The sequence below is a fragment of the Lytechinus variegatus genome, chromosome 17, assembly GCF_018143015.1.
Source record: "Lytechinus variegatus isolate NC3 chromosome 17, Lvar_3.0, whole genome shotgun sequence".
NCBI classification, from domain to species: domain Eukaryota; kingdom Metazoa; phylum Echinodermata; class Echinoidea; order Temnopleuroida; family Toxopneustidae; genus Lytechinus; species Lytechinus variegatus.
Genome location: NC_054756.1, coordinates 11,195,155 through 11,204,500, shown reverse-complemented (window position 1 = coordinate 11,204,500; position 9,346 = coordinate 11,195,155). Strand labels below are relative to the sequence as shown.

At 35.6% G+C, this 9,346-nt stretch overlaps 1 long non-coding RNA gene across 2 annotated transcripts; it reads left to right on the top strand.

The window, feature by feature from the left end:
* The first annotated feature begins 3,591 nt into the window (after nucleotides 1-3,591).
* LOC121430968 lies at nucleotides 3,592-8,708 on the top strand. Of its 2 annotated transcripts, XR_005972083.1 has the most exons (4): nucleotides 3,592-3,888; nucleotides 6,586-6,710; nucleotides 7,155-7,203; nucleotides 8,150-8,708. It is a non-coding gene; the product is annotated as an uncharacterized LOC121430968 (long non-coding RNA). The 2 variants fall into 2 exon arrangements; XR_005972084.1 differs by lacking the exon at nucleotides 6,586-6,710 and having other exon boundaries at nucleotides 3,594-3,888.
* The last annotated feature ends 638 nt before the right edge of the window (nucleotides 8,709-9,346 follow it).

Genomic DNA, 9,346 nt, shown 5'->3' with positions numbered 1-9,346 from the left:
AACCTATATTTTACTTGTTATTTGTTGCAGTATCGTAACATCATTGATATGCAGGCAGAAAGGAGTAAATTCACATGACAGTTCTTTTACTTCCAGAGGATGTTAGTATTCATAGAGAATTCGCAAGTGAAAAGACTTTGAATAAAACATTGACATGCTGGTTCTTTCCGCAAAAATTTTTTTACATAGTTTTTGTAGCTCATCTTACCCCAGAAGGTGGCACAACTTTCTTCTGTGCCGTTTGACATCGTTTTTTTTTCAAAGGTCACTCAGTGACTTTCAGTGTGGGGGTAGAAAGTTATATGTAGGTGAAAAATATTTCCAAAGAATCAAGTGTAAAGGCAGGGTACTTCCTTGTACAATATTATTAGTCATATCAATTCCAACATACAAAATGCAAAAAGTGTCACAACTTGCCTCGCCTTCTCCTACAGAATATTTTATAAAAGCAGACCTTAAAAAAAACCAACAGACATACCAGAATACAGCAAGAAACACACACACGCATCCACCCACACACTCTAAAAAAGTTGAGTAAACATTTACCCTATATTGTGTAGAAAGGTAACAGCCATGTGTAATCCCCCCCCCAATAATGGGCAAAATGCAAGTTAAAAGGGTAAATCTCAACGCAACATTCCGTATAATTTACAAAGTATTTGGTATAATTTTACCCAGCTATAGCATAGGCCTACAGTCATGTTCCTTTTTTACCCATTATTGGGTAAGCTTTTTTAGAGTGCATAGATAGACATAAAAGGGGTTCAGAGAGAGAGAGATAAAAGCTTAAACTGGCATTAATCAAAAAGGAAACGACACATAGGGAATAAAGAATAAAAAAAGAAGAAAAACCACTGGCCGAAATTTTTGGTGATTCGGATGGAAGTGTATCAAACAAACGAAGAAAACATGTCTTATTCATAATACTTATTTCTTCGTATCGTTGGTATAAGGGTGCTGAAAAAATAAATTTGCTCGCTGCTGCCCTCATGCAAGAAAGGTAAAGAATGGCCCACACCTCTGGCGTACAGTTCTTAATTAATTCACTCTAAAGCAGACTTGTTAAAATGGTCAGATTGGTTGCTGGCTTTCTGTGCATGTATGATTATATTCAGGGGATACGGAATGGTTTTGATTGTCGGGAGGGGGCTGAACATTAAAAAAAATCAGATGTGTTTTTATACTTTTTAACACGTTTTTTGAAACTATTTGGGGCCGGGGCTGAAGACCTCATCCCATACGGTATTTGGGCCTTGATATTTCTTGATACATTCTAGTCAGACATATATACATACACAACGACTGCGGTATAATATTCTTACGAGCAATGTATAATGCATTGTTCAAAGTTTGCCTGCCTTGAATCGAACTTCGGACTTTCATAAGCGTATTAAGCGAGGGGCGGGGGAACATGCCACCACGGCACCTCCGCGTACCTGTACAATAGCTATGAACGCCCGATTTTGATGAAACCCTACACACAGCACACACCCACACGACCACACATCGCACACACGCAAAAGCACGCACACGCCCATCTCACTCATACACACCAAAGATACACACATGCACCTGACGTCTGGCGCCTTTGAACTTTGAACTGGGCGTTGTGGCGTGCGCCTGTAATCCAAGCTGTGGGGAAGTTACAAATTGATGCAGAGGTTCGAGGTTCGAGCCCTGGTCACGTCTTTCGGATGGTGACGCTAAAGGTCGGTCCCAGACGTAAATAATCATATCTGATTGATACACGTCTGACAAAACTAAAATACACACACACGCCATAAAGCAACATTAACTGTATTTCACAATAAAACTTCAAACTACATGAATATTACATTTCCATTCTTTTTCATGTTTCACCTCTCTTAATTCCAGTATTTCCTTTAAACTGCAGTTCCTCTTATTCCCTTTATAAGTTGATTCTTGGAATTCGGAAAATATAGGGTTTTTTTACGGAAGTCAAGTAAATAATATAATTGCAGTAACTTTCTTTCTTTTAACAGTTCATGTTTAAGGTGAAATAAAAATCAATTTCCTTTTCTATTTTATTTCAATTATTTAACTACTCGTAGCTGTCATAAGATAATAAATTGAATAGTCCGTTGTATATAATCCACCATTAAAAAGCCAGAAACATTCCATAATGAGCAAACAATATCTGTATAACAGTCTCTCCCCCACCCCTCTCTCTCTTTGAGCGAGCACAATAACCTTTGGTCGCCCACAATAAATGATCTTCATATTCTTAAATATACAACAAACAAACACAACAGTTGTAAATCCAGGTAGGGGCACATCCGACACGTGTCCCCCCCCCCTCGAGAGCGACAAAAACACATATTTGTTAGGGGAATATGCCATGCATACGCAATTGAGGAGCTTTTTTGTTGCTTGTCAAATTTTTCCCGAGAACAAGATGACCTTCACTTGCAAGTCAAAAGACCCTTTTCTTTGCTTGTCAAAACTGTACAGTACAACCCCCCCCCCCCTTGGAAAATTATGGATCCGCCCCTGAAACATAGTCACTTACAATTATTCATTTATCGTCATTGTATGTATATGTTTTGCGGGAGATATGCAACTGGCGGAGGTACGACCACCCCTTTCTGATCTTTTTTAATTAATCACAATCGAAAAAAATATATTGAAAGAGAGCGAGGAGAGAGAGAAGGTAAAAACCTTGTTCCAACAAGGATAACTATTTGGAACAATGGAAGAAATTATTGATTAATATGAATTTTTTCGTATTGTAGGATGATAAAAATTGTGATGAATCACAAAACTTTCTTTCTTAAATCTACACAGGCGGAAGCCGGCTGGATATCCTCAAGGTAATATTGATACCAAACTAGCTAAAGTGGTGAAGCTACGCTGACCAGGGGACGACAACCCCATCTTTGATTTTACAAGTTTTGAAAAAGGAGGAGGATATAGGTGAGGGAGATAGAAAGCGAAGAAAGCCAAGTCAAAGTACCATACAGGCAGATATTGGGTCTTGATTTGATTTGATTTGATTTTTTTCTTCTGCATTCATAACATTCATATACAATGCAATTTTCATAATGTAACAAACATAATATATCGGTAATGGATTTTGCTATGAATCATAAAGAAAAATAAAAAAGTCATTCTAAACAAATATGATCTACTACCAACAAAGAAAATTTAACATTTACAGTTTGCAGGAGAAGGATTGTCACTATAAGCAGATTGCTTGAAAAAAAAGAAAACCCCCGGAATAAAACTCATTAAATTAATACATACATTTACAAAGCAGATTGGAAATGTTGTTGTTCATAATTTTATAATGATGAAGATTAATTAGGATGATGGTGATCAAGGTAGAATCCAATCTTAAACCCAGTTAATCAATTTTGAAATTAAAAAAATATCGGGTTTCTATATAAGAGTATCGTTAACATGCATTCATTGAGAACAATAGATTAAAACTAAATTTTGCGTTTTCAGTTTAGGTAAACATGTGCTTTAGTGCAATTCTGTGAACCCGGGGTGTTATACCTCCACGCCGCGGTGCACCGGTGTACGTGGGTCTTTTGTTTGTTCCTCTGATTATGGAGCTGATTTCGTAACTTTTGGAGCATGTCAGGGTACAAAGTACGAAAAGAAAATATCCTTTAGCCTATACACAGGCCTAGACAGGGAAATAATTAGAGCTCAATTCTGCAGGAGTACCACTGTATTTGGTGTTTTTTATGATCGTAATGGTCATCATATATCGCATTTTTACAGGGCAAAGCAAGTTTATGACTTCTGGCTTTAATGACCACGATGACAAGCGAATTGAGCATTATTTCGCTTTTCTTACCGCACCACAATGGTTGTGCTATACAATGTTGCCTTACTAATCTCTAGGAATAGTATTACATGGTAAGCATGATAATAACCCGCATATATATTCACTTATTGTTCTATGTGTCTATAACACACTGATTGTATGATTTTTATATGATTTTAATATGATTGTTACAACGGCATGGTTTTAAAATGAAATACATATATCAGATTTATATATGAAAGGACCTTTAATTGCTTTCATATTGTGTTGTTTGGTATTAGCATTTTATCTTTTTATTTTGTTTGTATGTGTACGTAGGGTACATGTGGGGGTATCGACTGTACGTACTCGATCGTAACAAGCGCCACTGATTTCACGTCGATTCATTAGCTTGTCTTCCTTTTTAAACAAAAAAAGGTTTAAGGGCAAATTTATTTAAAATTGTATAATACCTCACCTTTTGTGACTATCCCAACTTAACCTAAATATACCCTAAATAATTATGATCTTTATTCGTCACATGAATGCTAGGTAAATCATCCTCAGTTCTGTATATTGTTACCCTGCATAAAAATATTTGAATAAAATAAAATGAAATATATAATGAATATAATTTGAGAGACTTCTCAGTGCACGCCATATTAGCATTGCATTCCATAAGCTTTCGTCCTCATTGGCGTATAGTATTATACATATGTAATTTGCAAAGGTAGGAATTTTGATTGCAAGGCTTCATTGAGCCATGTCAACTCCCTTTTCATTAACTTATGCTGGTGGGCTGAAATTTCGTAGTCTTCGTGCAGCCCTGTCTGGATTCAATGATGCAATACTGTATACGGAACAGTCATCCATGCCTCTGCTATCATTTTGCCTTGTTTGCTAAATAAATTTTATCTTCATTTAATCGTCATATAGTTATGAGGATATTATGCACATATTTGTTGGGAGGAAAGTCGAAATGAAAAAAAATCTGATGCAGAACAAAGAAAAAGACAGAATATAGGCCTATATGTTTTTATATATTGGACGCTTTACAAGAGTTTTAACTTTCTCATGCAGTTACAGCATTCAACATTGCCAGGTTTTCTTTGTTCTGATTTTAACTTTTGTTTGATTGTTCCAGTAGCCTATTTACAATACAGCCATTCAGGCTTATTTCATTTTGTTTTGTTTCCTTATTCATATATTCATTCAATTGTCGCTAGTATATGGATAAAATTCTAATGAAAAAGAAATGGTAATGAGAATACATTTTTTTTAAATATAGTTTATGCTTTACGAGAGCTTTCAAGTTCTTATTTGGTTTGTTTTGATCGGATTTCAACCTAATAAACATAGTAATACTAATCATAAATTCGTATGGCTGTGCATTATTTTACTCAGCTGCCCTTGTTTAGATATTTTGTAACATAATTTGATTCTACATGTACACATCAATTGGCCGGGCTTTTTTTTTCAATTTTTATTCGAAGATAGTCAGTGCTGGAGAGCTTCTTATATCCATCGACAGGGTGTTCCATATAGTTGTTGGGTTTATATAGAGTTTAAAAATCTCCCTTTTCCGGATCGTGATAGTAAAATCAATTTTCCTATAATACTCCGCTGGTGATCTTGAATCCCACTTTCCAGTGTGAGGCCATTCTTTCAAGAAAGCTGAAATGGAAAAGTTTTTGGCATGTTATCGCAAAATGATTTAATTTTATCCCGATTTTTGGCTTTATTTCCTAAACAGTGCTAAACAAAAAAAACGAGTAACTTTCTTAGGCTGATAATTGAATTAATGTTTATGATGCCATAGACTTACAGTCAAAACAATTCCTCTTGTGTAAAATGTGTCTCCTAAGTCCTGTTCAATGCACCTGACTTAAAGGGAAAGTTCACCCTGAAGAAATGTTTGTTGTAAAAATAGCATGAAAAAATAATTGAAATATTGTTGATAATGCTAATTAAATTCAATTTTTAATTCAATTCAATTCTTTTATTTCATTTCCATTCAAAACATAATACAAAGTAATATAAAACAATACAAATCAAATACAATTTTACAGAAGGGCATTCTTACTTCGTAAAAAACAGCAGTATAATTAAATAGAGCATAAATGGAAATGGAAATGAGGGGATCCACTAAAAAAAATTGTTGAAGGTTTGAGGAAAATACATTGAAGATTAAGAAAGTTATTAGGAGCAGCTGCCCCATATATTTATGTAATGTAAAATGCACAATAAGTCATCAATTTTTTAATGGTTCGTGATGACTTATTTTTGTTTTCTCTTTAGAAACGGGTGTGGAATAAATTGTAAATAAATTTTCTGAGAAAATGACATTTCATTGATTTTTTTTGGCATTCGATATGTAGGAAAGCTGCTCGCATGTGACGTCACAAATCAAATTATTACATAACTGTTTTATTCTTTGATGGATTTTCCCTCAAACCTTCGGCATTATTTGTAATCATTTTCTTCTGCTATTTTTTACAATATTTTTTTTTCTCAGGGTGAACTTACCCTTTAATTGTGAATGTCTAAACCTGGACAGAGGCCTATATTGAGCAGGATGCATTTGTAGATGATTAGGCGGATGCCCAGAAGTTGACGAAGGGAAACCAAAATGTGTAATTAAGGATGACTTAAACTGCAATGAGCATTACCTACTAAACATTATCTAAAGTACTCTTCCTTATTTTATTTATATTTTTTCGGATGGCAAATAGATCACATTTAGTCTAATCCATGCGATTCGCAACATCATTGTAACCGTTTTGTTTATCATGTTTATCTACCATTGATAGTACACGGATGTTATTGGTAATATCAAGTCTTTTGCTAATCCTTCTGGAAGGAACACAGTGTCCCGCAATATGTATCACACGTGTTCACAGTGTGTTCAGTGTGTTCACTAGCTGTGTGTCTAACGGTGAGTTCACAGTGTGTTCACAGTGTATTCACTGTGTGTTCATAGTGTGTCCCACAGTGTTTCCACATTGTGTTCACCATGTGTTTACAGTGTGTTCTGTTTGTTGATCACAGTGTGTTCTGTTAGTGTATTACAGGGTGTTCTGTTTGTGTATTACAGTGTGTTCTGTTTGTGTATCACAGTGTGTTCACAGTGTATTCACAGTGTGTTAACACTTTATTCACAATGTGTTCACAGTGTGCCTCAAAATATGTTTGCCGTGTGTCTCATGTAGTGTGTTAAATGTGTATCTCACATGGTGTTCACAGTGTATTCACAGTGTATTTGGAGTGTGGAACCCCTTGAATTTATCTTTAAGTTCTATAATCTTGTCGTCTTAAACGTTTGAATCACATTTCAAAAATTCCACAATTTTCAACCTATATTCTCTATCCTCTTCTTTAGGTCAATGAATGAACATCTGATAGCAGAGAAGTCAAAATGGTTAACCTTGGTAAGTAATTCTTTATTATTATTATTATTTTGATCTTCATTATTTTAATGGTATGTAGTAGATTTGTTATCTGGGGCCGTTTGCAAAAAGGGTTGCGATCGAACGTAAGTCAAGAAATCAAACGCTGCTCGACTTTCAACCGATTAAATGCGAATATTAGGGACTTGCGCTTGATATATTTACAACTTTTTCAGCAACATGACCCTCGTGAACTTTGGAATGTGGCTACTCACACGACTGCATATCCATCCGTATCATCTTATGTCTCAAAGTCAATTACAATCATTCACAATATTACAAATCTGCCATTGATCTGGTCTGTTTCTTTCCATAGGCAGCTTGAAGCGGGCAAAAGGTTCAATTGGATTATACATGAATTGTAAATTTAAACATTTAAATGTTTGATTCGAAACAAGTTTATTTCACACCTCTCTGTATTCTTTGTACTCCGGAAACGGGTCAAGAACACTTTTTTGAAATACGTACTCGCTCATGTTTTTTTTTTATGCACAAAACTTGATTTTTTAATATTTTGTTATGATTTTTGCAAAACGTTCTTTTTTATGTGTTTTATTGAAACAATATAAAATAGCATAAACAAAAATATATAAATGATTTTAACAATAATAATAATCAACAACAACAAAAATAAAGCATGACAACGCAAAAAACTGTTTTTTATACATTGTGTCTTCTTTTTTTCTGTCATGCACATTTGTTGCCCTTCATTTAATGTATTATTTCATGACATGGGCTTGTTTCCTTTCAATAAATTGTGTATACACTTGCGATCCTTTCTTTGATTTTGATAAATTGGATAAACCAAAGATGGGCCTGTGTATTTTAAACGGTAGGCCTACAGGAATATGTATATAATTATACATGTATAATGATTTTCATTTTAAATGTTTTCTTACCCTCGATTTCTCTGCCTTTCTCTTTCAAGGTGACTACCTGTGGGTTTTTATCATTTTAGCACTTCTTTTAATCGTATGCTGCTGTGCAACGTGGAGTAAAAAGCTCAGAAACAATACCGATTCAAACGGAGAGAACAATGAAACGGGCCAGTCCGGTGCAACTGGTGCTAGGAATCCGAACCGAGCCCGAATACTTCATGTTGAAACTATATATTCGCCACCATCACCGGGTATCCGGCCGGACGATTTTTCAGCACCGCCTCTCTATACGGGAAATGAGCCTTCCCCCTTTTGTTTTCAAAATGCAAACGGCCCGGGATATGCACTGACGAGTCAGGATCCAGGAACTCCTTCGCCCCCTCCCTCATATGATGACGTCATAAAAGCAGATAACAGGCAAGCTGCCAGGGACAGAAATAGACAGAATAGCGAAACAGCGGACACGAAATTATGATAAAGTTCATTATGCTTTTGTTATCTATTAGAACTGCATCATATCACTGTCATGCAGCACACTGTAAAAATTGCGGTGTTAAAACTGACACCAATTGGTGTTAATAGAGGACCACACCCTGAGGTGTTAAAATTACACCCTAAAGATTGAACATAACACCAAAGAGTGTAAATGTAACAACCAAAGGTGTTGTAATAACACCTATAGGTGTAAAACTAGCACCACCAATTTAAAACCGGTGTAAAATAACTGATGTGGTCCTCTATGTACACTGGTTAACCCCACAGTTTTTGCTGTGTGCGAGCTAAAAGAATTACATCATAACACTGTCAGCAGCTGAAAGCCAAAATCAGTGTAGGAGGCATTTTATTCCAGTTTCTTTCCCGACTTAGTATTGGCCTTCCGGCCTACCCTTTTGCTCTCTTAAAGGGATGGTCTGGGCTGGAATATTTATATCTCAATAAAAAGAGTAAAATTCATCAAACGAAATGCTGAAAATTTGATCAAAATCGGATAACAAATAACAAATTTATTGAATTTTAAAGATTTGCATTATTTCGGTATAACAGTTCTAGACACGTCTTTATGAATCATTTGCGGAAACCCCAGGGGGACAGGACGCGCCCCCCCCCCCCTACCCAAAATAGTAGGGGGACACGATATCAAATGTCCCCCTACTTTTTTTGTGAATAGAATTGCATCATTAAAAATCGAAATAAAACATGCATTTTGGATTAGATTACGCTACTTTTGGGGGTGATTACCCTTTTTT